At 33.6% G+C, this 16518-nt stretch overlaps 1 non-coding gene across 1 annotated transcript; it reads left to right on the top strand.

Moving 5' to 3' along the window:
* Window positions 1-3088: 3088 nt before the first annotated feature.
* Window positions 3089-5974, top strand: LOC112040949 (uncharacterized). The gene is made up of 4 exons (XR_010627346.1): window positions 3089-3094; window positions 3289-3506; window positions 4305-4628; window positions 5764-5974. It is a non-coding gene; the product is annotated as an uncharacterized LOC112040949 (transcript).
* Window positions 5975-16518: the final 10544 nt, after the last annotated feature.

The following is a 16518-nucleotide window of genomic DNA, read 5'->3' as shown; positions in this document are numbered from 1 at the left end:
AATTCAGAGAGAGAGAGAGAGAGAGAGAGAGAGAGAGAGAGAGTGTGTGTGTGTGTGTGTGTGTGTGGTGTGAACGGAGAGAAAAGAGAGCTTCAAATTAGTGAGAGTGAGAGACTGATGGAAAGGAAGAAAGAGAAAGAGAAAAAAATGAATAAATAATTAAATAAATAGAATATGAAATTAGAACATGTGATATAGAGTGTATTGTCAAATTCTATATTAAAGTAGTAAAAGTAAGTTTTGGTGTGTAAAAATAGAAGTCTTTTAAGATGCTTGACAACATGCTTTAAGTGACTTTTGAGATTAAATTCTATATGGACTTGGTGTAAACCCTTTAGTTTACACCTTCCAATAAGGACATGCCACATTACCATATTACTAAAATAAAATGCATATGATCATGTAAGATAACATCTCAATAAATACCATACTTCAAATTTAAGTAAAAGACTAATGTGGTGTTATTAGATGTAATATGATGTATTGAATTTTAAGTAAATCACTGATGAGACAATATCTTTTTGAATAGTGTAAAACATGAGTTACACTCTATCCTTACCAAATTTAAACTCTTTTGAATTTGGATAAAAGATAAGATCTAAAATTGGGCTATAAATGAACCAACTGTTTATAAAGATGTTTAAATTTGTTTGTTTAGCAAACTAGTCAAGGCCAAGCTCAATTTAGGATTGTATTAAATGAGTCAAGCTCAAATATGATAATGTATTAGTTAACATGAGGCTCAATTTAATTATATATAATGTTATATTTTATATATTTACTTGTCTTAAAATATACTTATATAGACTTGAGATTAAATTGTATAAGTTTGAAAATAAGTTCATATGAAATCAAATTATTATTTGTAATTTTTTGACAATATAAAAAATTTTATTTGTAGTAAAAATTTATAAATTTATGAAGGGTACAAAATTATAGTCATGGTTTTACTAGAAATTTATTGATAATATAAATATTTTATTTGTAGTAAGTTAATCAAGAGCTTATAAATAAACTCAAGTTTTGCTTAAACATCTGATTGTGTTTGGTGAGCTTAAATTTGAGTTATGACGTTGAAAATAGAATTATATATGACAGAACATGTACTTTTAATGGACTAATCATTTCCAACCTTAATCCAAAACGGAATAACTTGGATTTAACATTTATAGCTTGGATCTAACATTGACCCAAAGAAAGGATCTCATGACTTTATAGAAATTTCAAATTTGTTTACACTTTCAAATGTTTTTACCCGATGTGCAATTGAGTGGAAGCACCGAAGGCAAACAATGTGGAATTGGTAGCAGCCATTATTATCAAATTTGAGGGCTTTTTAAAGTTGTGTTTTTCCCAGTTTGGTCATAGTTGCACACAGTTAGATGCAGATGCAGAAGCAGTAGCCCCACATATATATATATATATATATATATATATATATAAAATTGGGTAGCCTTGTGGATGGGAACACAGGACTCTAGGGTCTATTTTCCTGTCTGCCGCGTGAACCAAGGAAATCCCCCAAATTTTTTTTTTTTTTAATTTATAAATTTAGAACATTAGTATTGAGGGTGTAAAACTCTCAAGTTGCTAAAATAGCCACTAATCATCTAAAAAAGAGCCAAGAGATGTATACCTAAATTTTCTTACAAGTTCTTATATTTAAAACTTACTATTTATGAGTTTGTATACTAAAATAATATATTTATTCAATTTTTCCTCTTTGTCTCACTCACTTTATATTTATATTATTATTTGATGGAATGATTTATATTATTTTAATAAGTTGTATGTAAAAATAGAAACTGAAATATTGAGTGAGTTATAAAATAAGATAATAAAATTAATAAAGTGACATTTGAAAAGTAAAATAAAAATTTTTTTTTTATCCTCGGATGCTAAATACTCTTAGAGTCCGTTTGGATGAAGGAGTAGAAAAGTGAGAGGATGGAAAAATGGGAGGATGAAAAATATTAGTTTTTTCTCTTATGTGTTTGGTTGGAGGGTGAAAAAGTGGGAGAGTAGAAAACTCTTTTGTTTGATTGGAGAAGAAAAGTAAGAGGATAGAAAATAAAATTTATATAAAATTACCATTTTATCCAATTTAGGTAAAACAAAAATAATACATTATATTATTAATAAAATATGTATGAATGATCCCTTCGTTAAAAAACTAAAATAAAAAGAGGATAAGAAGTTCAAAAACCCAAAACTTTTTTTTCAAAAAATAAAAAACCAAAACAATTTTTTATATAAAAAAAAAAAAAAAAAAGTCAAGGACATGATTCACGAGTTCAAACTTACATATAACACATCAAGGAGGGGGTAAATATATAATTTTAAGTGTTTCCTCCCAAATTGAGAGGAAAAAACTTTGTGGATCCGGTGAATTTTTTTCTTCAACATTTTTCATTCTCAGTGTTTTCTTTCTAGTACCAAACAAAGAAAAACATTATTTTTCTTCTATTTTCTTTCTTCATTTTTTACCCTTTTTATTTTCACCCCAACCAAGTGCGTTTTGGATTGGATACATCATTAGCCACCCCCAGACAGACTAGGGTAAAAAGTAGTACTTTTGTTTGTACACACTAATCTGCAAAAGTTGAAAAAAATGAGAGAAGTGAGAAAACAAAGACTGTTTTCTTTTTGGTACTTTGAAATTTGAATCAGTATTGGCATATATAATAATAAAAGTAGATAGATCATCACTATCACTAACAAGAAGTAAAACCATCTTTTGTTCTTTTCCCTTTCTGAGAAAGTTGGAAAAACCCTTTTTTTTTTTTTTTTTTTTTTTCTCTCTGACATCTGTGCTTGTTGTTCCTCCTGGCTCCTAGTAGTACACTATACTATGCCACTGTTTGTCATAAAAGCAGCTTAATTAAAATCTTTAACTTTCTCTCCCAGATTCTGAAGCAAGTACTAGCAAGTTATATCCTCTATTTTTCTGGGCGGGGAATCCCTTCCCAAGGTAAAAAAGAAAAGAAAAAAGGCTATAGATCTTTTCACCTTTCTGCTCTGCTCCCTTGGCCTCTTCTTCCATCTGCTGCTCCCACAAAACAAGCAAAGTTAGTAAGCATATCATATAATGGATGTAAGTTCCATCAAAATTAAACCTTCTACTTCGATCTGCTACTACTTATTATTCTTTCTTTAATTTTGGTTTTTACACATATTTATTCTGGGTCTCTTTTCTTTTGAATGTGATTGATGGAGTGTGTCTCTCTCTTATTAATTAAGTTGCAACATATATATATGTTGTTTATTGTTATTATTATGTTATTATAGGAATATTGTAAGAGGAGTGGACAAATCCCGGCGTTTGGGACTGGGATAACGCAAACGAGCTGCCAATCACTCAGTATTTCGAGTGTGCAAGACAGGCCGGTTTGATTCGCTACAGTAGTTCTTCCTCCGGAGAGACTGATCATCATCCTTACGTGCGTGGCGACTTGTACGCCGTTGATTTCAACAAAACATCTCGCTTTGTCCCTCCTTTACGCAAGGTCTCTCTCTCTCTCTCTCTCTCTCTCTCTTCTTCTTCTTCATCCACTCCTATTAATTACCTATTTTACATTTTTTAAAAAATATTTATTTATGATGTTTTAATTTGTTTCTTTATTTGGGTTCAAAATTTGAGTGTGTGTTGATATATTATTAGTATTTCCTGTTTTTGAAGTTTGAACGCAAAGTAAGAAAGTGAGTCAAACATATGTGACACATTTCGGAAAATATGGCTGGAATTGGAAGAGCTCGCTTTCAGATTTCAATGTCAAAATTCCCAACTACTATTTTCTCAAACATCCTTATATATATATATATATATATATATTTTGTTCTTTAGGTTCGGTATAATTGGTACAAGTTTCACACATTTTCGTGTGCAAAAGTCAAGGGAAAGGAAAAAAACTACGTTCATTTTTGTTTGCATTACTTTCATTCCATAGATTTCGAGAAGTGCTTGTTTATAATTTTTTATTATTATTAGAGACGATTATTATTATTATTATTATTATTTGTTTTATAAAAAATAAAAAGCATAAAGTTTATGCATATAATTTACAGAAACAGTGAAACATATTTACATTTAAAAAAAAAAAAAGAATATGTCCCTATTAAAAAAAAAAAGAATATGTAATAATGTTGTAACTTGTAACTTACACAAATAATTTAATTAATGCATATGCTGTTTCATAAACTAGAAAGAAAAAAGAGTTAGATGTTAATTCAGATAATTCAAACATTCTGTTTACAAAATTATATATATATTAATTATTTGTAAAAAGAAAGAATTGGTGAGATAGATAATGATGATTTTGAGTCTGAGCATGGAAATGCGGGTAATTTGTACTGTAGACGACAAGGGAAAGGGCGGTGGTGGTGGTGTAAGAGAAAGAGAAAAGCGATATAATAATAATAATCATCATCATCCGCAACTCAAGGAGCAAAAAAAGGCAAAAGTTGCTCAGAAGGTTTGTGACGTGACGGAACCGTCAACTAAAACCACTCACACTGCTACTACTACTATTCAGAACGACGCCGTTCCACCACCTCCTCCTGCTTCAAAACCCATTGATGAAGATCTCTACAAAATCCCTCCTGAGCTCCTCCTCCACACTTCTAAGCGGGTAGGTCCCTCCCTCTTTTAATATTTTATTTATTTCTCTTTAGATTAACTTAATTTCTTAATTTGTGTAATTATGAGTGCTGCACAATTTTTTTTTTCTATTATTGATTATTGGTAATATTAAATATACAAATGTTTTTTACCAATTACTGATGTAATAAACGATAATTGGTAAATGTAAAAGTAATGTTAATGATAGGATAGAATGTTAAATGAAAATCAATAAAAAAACTGGTCATATCAACAGTTTGTAAAAATGTTATAAAATAATTTGTGTTTGCAGTATTACTCATTACACAAACTTGTTACTTTTTGTCAATCACACTTGAAGTTAACATATTGTAAAATTATGTGTTAGTACTCCTAAGCTCACTAATAAAATTATATTAAGCATATATAAATCATAGTTAAAACCTATTTAACAAACAATATAATTAAGTAGTATTAGCCAAGACCTTCTCAATTATATCATATGGCCTTCACAATGAGAAATATGATTCAAATGTCATCTTTCATGTTGTAATAATTGAGTATTTAAAAGATTTAAATATTATTTACAATAAATATAAAAATGGAAAAAAGTATGAAAATCCAACACACAGCAGGATTATAGTGTCACAAAAAGAACAAGGAATGGATAATTTAGAGCATGCATTCTCCTGCCATCACTTTCTATTTAATTTCCGCAAGATTCATATTTATATTTATTAATTGGCTTCACGATATGTCCATATATAGACTCTTTTTTTTTTGAGAATGTGTCCATATATAAAGACGTTGACAAATAATATAATATTTAATACCATGCATGAGTGTGGCCCGTGACTGTGAGTGACACACAACAAATAAGGTCTCCTTAAATATGGTACTGATTCAATCATGATGTTCAAATATTTCGTCAGCTGCCAAGCTTAGCAGCTCTTGCATGCCCCAATCTGATTATCTTTGTCACAAATTAATTGTGACAAGATATTATAATAATAAAAATACTTTCTGTACTTAATTTTGACTTAATAATAATTTTTGATTCTAACCACAAAAAAAAAAAAAAAAAAAAAAAAAAGAAAGAAGAAAGAAAGAAATGTGTACGTGACAGATTTTCTAATCTATATATATATATATATATTTTTTTGTAGAAAAAAATGCTGGGTTCTTTTCAAGATGCCTGGCACCGGCCTGCGCTGCATGAATTTGGGAACTCCTTGTTTGCTGCTTCTGCCGACCAAAAATGGGATATGTTGAAAACTATGTATTGCTGCTCTCTCTCTCTCTCTCCCCAAAATGTTTCACAGTTGATGAATTTAAGCCAACGAATTAGGCAGTATAAATAATGTTGATTAGTTTTTTTTTTTTTTTAATTTTAATTTTTATTATTTTGAGTAATTACATAATTCTGACTGAAAAATAACATGGAAATTGTAAAAAGCCCACACTCATACATAGAGAAAAGAAAATGAATATAGAAAGAAAGAACTTTCTGGAATTGCAATGATCCTTAACCCACAGTTATGAGTCTCAGTTACAATATGTAAAAAGAAGAGAGAGAGAAATACAAAAACAGTTACAACTGAATCCTACACGTGTGATAACAGAGCTTAGCATGTGTTATAATTGAATTCAACAGCCTAAACTCTAATACAGTAGAAACGACACCATTAGACTTAATGAGGAACGACAGCGTTTTGCTTTAGGTGAAACTTGTGTTTTATAAGCTGGACAGAAGACATTGTTTTGGATTTGACCGTTGGAACAGTATCATCTTCTTCATTTTAAATCATCTCTGGTGCCCCTCAAATGAAAGGGGAATTTCCACATGAGTTTATAAGAGAGCCAGTGAAATCTGGGATAAGGAAGACCCTTGGTAAAAATATCAGCAAGCTGATCATGAGTGGAAATAAACTTAACCAAGAGATCACACCTAAGCACCTTCTCACAAACAAAATGGTAATCAACTTTAATGTGTTTTGTCCGAGTGTGAAATAGAGGATTCGAGGCAACGGCCAAAGCATTGACATTGTCACACCACAGTAAAGGAGGCTGAGGAAGAAAAATACCAAGATCACGAAGAAGCATACGAATCCAACATAACTTAGGGGTAGTAGAGGCCAAGGCACAATACTCAGCCTCTATTGAGGACCAAGAAACAGTTGCCTGTTTCTTAGTAAACCAGGTAATTAGACAATTCCCAAAGAAAACCACAATACCTGTAATGGATTATGATTAACTGGATCCTTAGCTCAATCAGCATCACCATAGGCAGAAAAAAAAAAAAAAAAAAAAACCATCACCATCAACACCTCAAACCCACAACCCCAAATCACAATCCAAAACAAATCACAATCACCTGGGTTTGAAACCCACCAAACCCACCACTACCGAAGAAAAAAGAAAAAGAAAACACCATCACCACCTTAAACCCACAACCCACCACCCCCAAAACAAACTCTATCACCCATAATCAAATGCAATCCACCACCACCCACAATCACATGCAACCCACAACTAGGAAAAAAAACTGCCCAAACTTTATCGAATGCGATATCTCTACCAATTGATCCAAGCACACCTAATTCTAATGCTCTTATTGTGTTATTTGAACTTTATTAAATAGCTAGTAATAGCTTGAATAGTTATCTTTGTTTGTTGGAAAGCCATGATCAAAATAAATAAAGTAAGTTTAGGAACACATCTTTTGTGCCACAACTCTCATTTATCAACCAAGAGTGGTGGGCCCATGTGAAATTGATTATCCACCACTCACAATCAACCATTTTTCAATTAATTGTGACAAATGGTATACTTCAAGAAGAGCAAAAATTAATAATTTGAATTCCTTTTTTTAATATATATTTTATAAGAAAGAATATAATATTTTTTTTTTTTTTTGGTTGTTGAATAAAAAGTAGGTCTCTAGTGTGGACTCATGAACCCCTCATCACTTGACAGTAATAAGTAATAACATTTTTTATTTTTATGTTTTGATAATGAAAAAAGACTTCATTAAGAAGAAATAGAAAAGCAACATTGGCCATGAGTCCAATCCATTGGGTGTGCAAAAGTTGGGAAAAAAAAAGGCTAACCCATGTGGTTGCCTCGAATTTTAAAAAAATAAAATAAAACAAAATAAAAGAAGATTTGCGCTTTTGGTAAGAGCATTTGCATCAGATAATGAAAATAGAAAAATGGCTCAATTTTACATATTGAAACCCATACTGGACAAGTTAAAGATGTATAAATTTGCAAAGTTGCTATAGTAAGAGTATTTACATTGGTAGTGCTAAAAATTTAGCTTTTAGCAACTTAAAAAACTACTTTATCTTTTTGAATATCTCACTTTACATTACATCATATGTAGGGACTGGGTTTGAGCACTTCAGTTACTAGAAGAGCAGACTCAAGCCCAACTTGCCCAATACAATAAATTTCTAAAGAGTGGGTCAAAGAGCTGGGTCTTGGTAAGGGATACAACCACTAGACATGATAGTGAGTTTATTTGAATAACAAGAACATGGGCTGAAATGTGAAACCCTATCCTCGGCCCTCACCGGAGGAGCTTGGAGTTCTTATTACTTCTTCAGCACTGGGTTACAAGCGTCTCAAAGACCATACCAATGGCTACTGAGTTTTTCTTTTCTTTTCTTCTCTCCCCCCTCCTTTTCTGATCCTGCTCTTTGGAGGATCTTTTACATTATAAACCCCCTTTCAGTTGATCCTGGCCCTCAATTTGTTGGCAATGTAGGTCGCAACTTGAGTGCTTGTCCCATCAGCCGTCTTCTTAAACCTTCTGTGAGTTACAGCAACTAAGGTAGCACTGTTCAGGGGTCATTTCCCCATTAATGCGGCCAGAACGTTAGTTGTGGGCATTTAATGCGGAGATGATAGTTTCTCCTTGAATTGCTCCTCCACCATGCCCCCATAGCTGGTCCATCGGATTCATCCTTCTTTTTGGGGTGCTCTAGGAGACTACCTTTGATGGTGTGCCACTTTTCCCTTCTACGGTCTTGGTTGATCGAGGACAAGATTATCCTCGGCTATGCTCCTCGGCACTTTGGGCTCTCTTTATTCGTCCTCGGACATTCCTTCCTCCTCGGTGTGGGCCTTGGGCTCATTATGAAATAGGCCAGGGTCATCGAATTCTCTAGTCCCACAATAGCCCCTCAAAATCCTGCTATCCGGATCCTCGGACGAGGAGGAGGATTTTGATGTCCTCGGGTCCGTGTCACGGCTTGTCAAGTCTTGTCTCTCGTTAGCACTTCAGCCTTTTTACCTGACTAAGGCACGTTCTTTGGCGCTTTGGTATACGGAGCATGCCCTCATTAAATTCTGGCGGCCCTGTGATCCTCACGTTCAACGATGTGATGGTAATCTAACGATAGGGGTTTCTTTATATTTATGGGTGGAAAAACCACACGGTTCTTTTTAATTGGAGGTATAAATACCTATTCGAACTGATTTGTCTCTTCACTTTTACATTCAAGAGCTCTTGTGCACATATCTTGAAGCCGGTTAAATCTCAAATCAAACAAGATGAAAAGAATTAAGGTTATTTATAGCAGTTTATTATAACGGGTTTCTAAAAATATTAGATATAGCAACCTGGATAAAGCTTGGTTTTTGGTTGTTTGTGAGCTAAAATAACTTTTTTTTTTTGCTAGAATAGAATCTCCTGTGAATTTATACTGGCATTATTCATTTTATATTCAGTTTTTTTTTTTTTTTTTTTTTTTTTTTTTTTTTTTTTTTTTGTACATATCCCAAGGAAGAAGGAAGAAAGTTGATAGTAGTTGTTGTGTGCAAAGAAAAAGAAACAATTAAAAATAAGAAAAAATTATATTTTAATGAAAGAGAGTTTATAATATATAATTTGATGAAGAATTTTTTTAAATGGTTGTAAAGTAGAAAAAGTGAGTTCTTATACTAAAATAAACAAGAAATTTTGCATGAACTGATGTGAAGGCTCTAAGGGTGTAATGTTTGATACAACTCATGAACACAACACCTTTTAATGTTTTTGTCAAGTCGAGTTAACTTATTTAATCCATTTATGCACCTTTTTTTTTTCAACTAAAATTTGATTTTTGTTTTTTGTTTTTTGTTTTTAGAATTGAGTAGCTAAAGTAATTTTAATGGTGAGAGCCTACTTAATATAGTTTGAGGCCTAAGGAGATAAAATTAAATAGAGCCTTTTATTATTAATAACAATTAAATGATTTATTTAATACTAATCAAATCCAACTTAATTTGATGAATTCGATACATAGCTTGATAAATTGATACTAATCGATCAAAATTTAATTCCATATAGAGAATCAAATATTAAGTTCAAGAATAAAATTTAATTTTTTTTTAAAAAAAAGTAGGATTACTTTATCTTGGATATAAGGTAGTGTTACTAAATAAGTAAAGTTGTAATCTACTATGTAGGATATTAGTTATGCATCACAAGAACAAGCCCAAAGTGCTAAACAATAAAAAGGTTGGAGAATATGGATAATACATGAACTTTGAGACTATTTTTCAAATACAACAGGAAAGAGGATTTGAGAGAGATGCTTTTTTGTTGTTGCTTTTGTTTTGAAACTAGGGTTTTATGGGTAAAACGAGATTGAGGATATTAGATATGAAGAATGGATTTTATTATTTTATAGCAAGCTTCAAGTGTTCTTAATGACTAGGTATGGATAATAGGTGAGGCCATGGACTTTTGTGGTGTTAATCTAGTGGTAAGCTTCTTTGCTCTGGTAAAAGGATGGTTTTCTTTTTGCATAAATGAGGAGTTAAAAACCTTGACCAAACATGATTTGCTGATTTTCCCTAGCCAATTTGGCTCCTTAAAGTACTAGCATTGATGGAGCTAAAAATTTAGCTTTTAGCACCTTAAAAAACCATTTTATCTATTTTAACTTACCATTTCACAACTCACCTTACCTCAATACTTTTATTTTTCACAACATAGTTAAATACTATTCATTTATTTATTATTTTCTCTCTCTCTCTCTCTCTCTCTCTCTCTTCTCAGTCTCTCTATTTTCTCCCTTCCATAGCCATTAACCAAAACCACGACCCTATCTTCTTCTGTCTCTCTATCTTCTTACTCTCTTCAACCCACAACCACCAAACCCACGACCCAAAATCAAGCCATAGCTACCATCACGACACCACCAAACCACAACCACCATAATGGCCACCTCAAGCTCAACCAAAAAACTAATGAAAACCAAAAACCAACACCNGAAGCCGGTTAAATCTCAAATCAAACACACATTTCTTCTTTGCATAAAACGCCTGTCCGAGGAGCTTTTCCTCATTTCTGTAAGTCTTCTTTTCCCTCTAATTCACGTTCTCTCTCTCTCTCTCTCTCTCTCTTTCTCTCTCTCTCTCTCTCTTTCTCTTTCTCTCTCTCTCTCTCTCTCTCTCTCTCTCTCTCTCTCTCATTCTTCCCTGAGTTCTTTAGCCATTCCTAAAAATGGAAAATGGATAGGTTTAAGAAACTGGTTAAGTCTGAAGAGGCAATGGAGAAGTTCATGGTCGATTATAAGATACCCAATAATGTGGGCTTAAGATATTGTGAGGAAGGGGAGTGGTATCTTAGGAGGCAAGAGGGGGAAGTAGTGATTCCCATAATCGCCTTCCTGGAAGGTGGTATGAGGATCCCTATGGGGCCGGTGATGAGGGACTATCTTAGGCATTTCTAATTAGCTCCCACCCAGTGTGCCACTAACGTATTTAGGATTTTGGGTTATGTGGATACTTTAAATGAGAAAATGGGGCTGAGGTTAACCCACCACGATGTAAATTGGTGCTACAACCTCCAACACCTAAAGGGCAAGTTTTATTATATGAAGACGAGGGACGATAAGGTTCGTCTTATTTAGTGCCTTCTTGAGTCCAGCAAAGGGTTGAATAAGGACTTTCTCATTGTGTTCGGGGAGTGGCACGACGACCTTCATTGTTCGACAGTAGAGGGGGAGCCAGGTGGGGTGTTCAGAGTGGGAGAGGGTTGATCTTTTATGTTTTCGTAGCTTGCATTGTCTGGTAGTTAATATCAATGTGCTTTCTTTTTGCAGATCCACACGCTTTTGAACAACACTTCCATTTGGTCAACCGGGAGGATCTGAAGCCATCCTCAGGGCGGAGGTCTTTGTGAACGACGCTAACAACCAAATCAGAGCGGCTCACAAGATTCTTGGGTACGATCCCTACAAAATCGTTCTTGGCTCCAAAGTACGTGATCAGAGCCAAAGATCCTCGGTTTCACAAGGTCATCTTAACATAACACGGGTTCTTGATTCTCGAAGGGTCCTTCATCCCAGAAGGTGTTTCGTTGTTAGGCCTTCTTCAACCTATTAGGTTGTAGAGGCTGAGGGAGAAAGTGAAAAAAAAAAAAAAAAATATATATATATATATATAGCATTAAAAACCAATAAAATAAAATAAAATAAAATAACCAACAAAGAACAAAAAAATAAAATAAAATAAAAACCAGCAAAAACTCAAAACCACCAATAGATCGGAAACCCACAAACCCATAGATCAAACTACCTATGAACCACTAGATCGACCACTTACTACCAATCTGCCATCCACTGGATCGAACCACCCACTGCCAAAACCAATGAAGAGAGAAGAAAGGAGAGAAGAAATGAGAGAAGAGAGATTGGGGTGAAGGTGAAGATGAGAAGATCTGCCAAAGAAGAGAGAGAGAGAGAGAGAGAGAGAGAGAGAGAGAGAAGTTTGAAGAAAGAGAAAAGTAATAGAGAAAATGTATAATAATGAAAGAAAGGAACTCACCGAATAAAATATTATTTGTTTTTATAACTTTGTTGCTACAGTAGATGGTCTTTGGTAGTCTACTGTAGCAATTTTGTTAGAATTTTTAGCAATAGCACATTTGATGTAGCTTAGTTTTTGTTGTTTGTGGTTTTAAAAATAACAATTTGGCTTTTTAGCACCATTAATGCTAATGCTCTTAGAAAGTTACTCCAAGTGGCAGCATGTCAAAGTCAGCCATGTTGGTGTGGGTGTGTATTCGAAATACTTTTATTATTATTTATTTTCTAGCCGTTGGGCAATTATGAGAAAAATAGTTGTTGGGCAATAATGGATAACATAGACATTGGCTTTTATGGGTTATTAGTTACCTATAACTATAGGTTATTATTGTCATGGATAGCCTATATAATACCTATCATCACACCCTTCCCTATAAGTCTTTTCTATTACTCTATATTTTTTATATACACAATTATAATATATTTCTCTTCCACATATTTTTCTACAATTTATATTCTTTCTAAGGAAAGGCAATAGAGATTTGTTCTTGAACCTTCGTGAGTGGAAGTGAGTCTATCACAAAGGTTGACGCTATAGTCTAATCCTAGGGGGTTGTTTGGCCAAGAGAACCAATCCCACCAAGTTTTACACCGGGTGGCACGAATCAACATTTAAGGATAACGCTTTCGCAGCATGATTCTATAACATTGTGAGATCGTTCTAAACTCCTTTTTATTGTATATTCTTGCTAATTATTTGGGATATTACTTTTGTATCAAAACTTGTTTATTCACTAAAATATTTCCAACAATCTTAAAGGTTGAGGTTCATGTTTCAAAATGGATAAACAAGTTATTGATGGTGAAATTTTATGTTGTGATATGATATTATGTTTATAAAGAAAAAATGCTAGTAGTTATATTCTTAGATATAATTATTTATATCTTTTTTTGAGTTTATTTTGCTAAATGGTTTATCTAAACAATTTGGTGGACTAATATTTTAAAGAAAAAAATAATGATGTCCATCCAAACATGATTTTGATTCATTGATACTTGAATAATATTATGTAACATTGTCTTGAAATGTGAATACTAATTTAATTATTGCATTTGCAATTTGTGTGATAAATTATGTGATACTATTTGTTTATTACATTTTGTGAAATTGTTTTATGTCTATTGAAATCTGAGGAACATGAGATTGAAGAAAAACGTATGTGTTTTGAGAAATGTTTTTGGAATTCAAAAAAAAAATGTTAGCAATAATTTTTATGATAAATGAGATAAAAATTTATTTTTTTGGTACAATTTTGAAAGAGAAAAAAAATGGTGTAGACTTATGGTGAAAACATTCCTATTGTTAAGTGGGAAAAATGGTGCAATACGAACTTGGCACTCTTATTCTATGATGAAGATACAATGATACTGTATTTTAATTAAATATTATCTTCCTTGCCAAAGTATTCAAGTAATCATTTATGGTCATCTGAAAAAGAAATTGTGAATGATTAAACATTTGTATTATACAATTGTGGTATAATGATGCTGAATTTTACAAAATATTGAGTGTCTTATTCTTGTGAAATTATGGACGTTCTTAAGAGTGGTTTCTAATAGTTAGAGACTATTGGCTCTATGTACAAATGCTATTATTGTTACATCTCTTGACACGGATATATGGCCAAGTCATTCTACCGGATTTTTCCAATACTGACCTTCCCACTGTCATCTACAGTCAAGGTTGGGAGTTACTGTGTAGCATCCCAGTCATGTGCCCTTCCATGATCATACATGAGTTTTTCTCCAATATGCATGGAATCGACACTTTTGTACCTCATTTCTTCTCTCACGTTAGAGGTACATGCATCGTATTTACTCCAGAGGTACTACACATTCCTAGGGTAGCGCATCCTGACTACCCTAGTTGCGATCGTTTGAGGACAATGTCCAAAGACGAACTCTCATCTTTATTCTGTGAGACACCTTTTTCTTGGGGTGACCATCAAAACACCCCTTGCTCAGGCTTTGCAAAAGGTCCGAGGTTCCTTAACATGGTGATGACATTCATTCTCCATCCTTTGTCTCACTATAACACTATCACAGAGTCTCGTGCTCGATTTTTGTTGTCCCTCTTAGAGGATATCTCTATCGACTTCCCTTCTCACTTCATTTTTTCACTTATAGATGTCTATAGGGATATGGTGACTAGTGATATACTCATTTTTCCTTCGGCTATCACACGGATCCTTCGCCATTTTTCTATCTCTTTTCGCGCATCTCCCCATTTCTCAGTTATGGGTGCCATAGATAGGGCTACCGTCAGACGAAGTAAGGCTCAGCTTCGACCGAGGCGACCACAAATAGAGATGGCAACTCCTCATGCTTCGTCCGCTCCTTCGTCTTCTGTGGGTAGAGTGACACTTGAGACCATCATGGCATAGCTTGTGTGCAAGGATGCTTGCCTTGACACTCTCAGTGATGAGTTGTGTCAGGTGAACACCCGTGTTGGTCGTATCGCACGACGATAGGCTGTCATAGGTGGTTTCACTGTTGCTTCTTCTCCATCTCCACTGGCGTTTGAGGATGAGAATAACAATGGCTCCGGCAGTGATGATGCTAATAAGGATGATAGTGCTAGCTCGTCCAGTGGTGATAAGATGTCTACTTGATGTACTTGCCCTTTATCACTTGTGACAAAAAGGAGAATTAGTTTTGAGATAAGAGTAGTCATACTTATAGGGGGAGGGTTAGTATGAGAGATTTTGTGATAGGGGGAGTGTGTATATGAGGGATGTAGTGAGGATTTTTGTATCTTTTATTTTCTTTTTATCTTAGATACATTATCTCTTGTATATTGGACTTATGACCACTTAGTGATAGCATTCATTTTACTTGTCTTTGATATCTATATATATATATATATATATTTGATGATGTTGTTATCATGTTTTACCTATCTTTCCATGTGTTGTTTCTTTTCTTTCTTTGTACACATGTTTCTTATTTAATATATGCAATCTTATATTTTTGTTTCACACTAAGATGCCTTGATGAGTTTTGTTTAAAGTGTTTCATAAATACAGGTTGTCAAAGTCTTCTTGCCATAAACTCTCTTCTTGCAAAGTTTTTCAAGAGTTTGTATTAGGATAGATTTTATTGTATTCAACAAGTGAGTATGAGTTGAGTGATTTATGACTTCTCTCATATGTTCATTTGTTTGTTGTGGTTTTGTCACGGATTGCCAAAGGAGGAGATTGTTAGGACATATGTGATTTGATGTTAGGAACATATGTCAATATTTTTTGTAATTGGCTAATCCTTTGACAAAATGCACTTTACTTGTAATTGGGTAGATCTAGGATGTGTTTAATGCTTCAAGAAACAAAGTTTCAAGTTCAAGTGTTAAAGCCATGCAAGTCTGTCCAAGAAACAAGTGAAGATGTGCTAGATTTTAAAGCTCGATAGCTAGTATCTATCAAGGTTTAGAAAGCTGCTGAAACCCAAAGCTCGAGAGCTAGCTCGATTGATACCCTATCTATCGAGGTTTATGAAAAATAGATTTTCAGTTTTGTTTTGCATCCAATCCATGAGTATATGTTTAGGCTTTTTTTTCTCACAACTTTAAACATATATAAGGATTGTTTTAAGGGCCATCAAAGGTTGTGCAAGTGTGAAACAAAGTTTTGTTCATGCGAATTGTGACCGGAGACAGAATTTGCCCTAGTTCATTTTTCTCTTAAAGAAGGTGCTGTGTTTATACACCTTAGGGTTTTGTGATCAAAGAGCTTCTTGATCTTCATCGTGTGATGAACTAAAGAACTTTGCAGCTAACATCTTTCTCAAGTTGGTGTAAGGTACTAGTCGCGTACTAGGATCTGCGCATATATTAGTTAGTCACGTACTAGGAGCCATGCAGTGAAAAGGAGAGATTGTCACTACTAAACAAATCCAATTGGGTATTGGGGTAAAGGTTCAATTGTAGGTTGGTATAAGGTACTGAAATTCCTTTACTTGTAATTGCTTGTTTTGATAATAGTGGATTCTCAAGAGTGGTGACCTTAAATTCACACCTTGGAGTTTTGCCTCAGTGATTTTTCCCATTCGTAAATAAATCAC

The sequence above is a fragment of the Quercus suber genome, unplaced genomic scaffold (assembly GCF_002906115.3).
Source record: "Quercus suber isolate HL8 unplaced genomic scaffold, Cork oak 2.0 scaffold_1120, whole genome shotgun sequence".
In the NCBI taxonomy this organism is placed as follows: Eukaryota; Viridiplantae; Streptophyta; class Magnoliopsida; order Fagales; family Fagaceae; genus Quercus; species Quercus suber.
The sequence above is the reverse complement of the archived record's forward strand: the minus strand, read 5'-3'. Positions and strand labels throughout refer to the sequence as shown.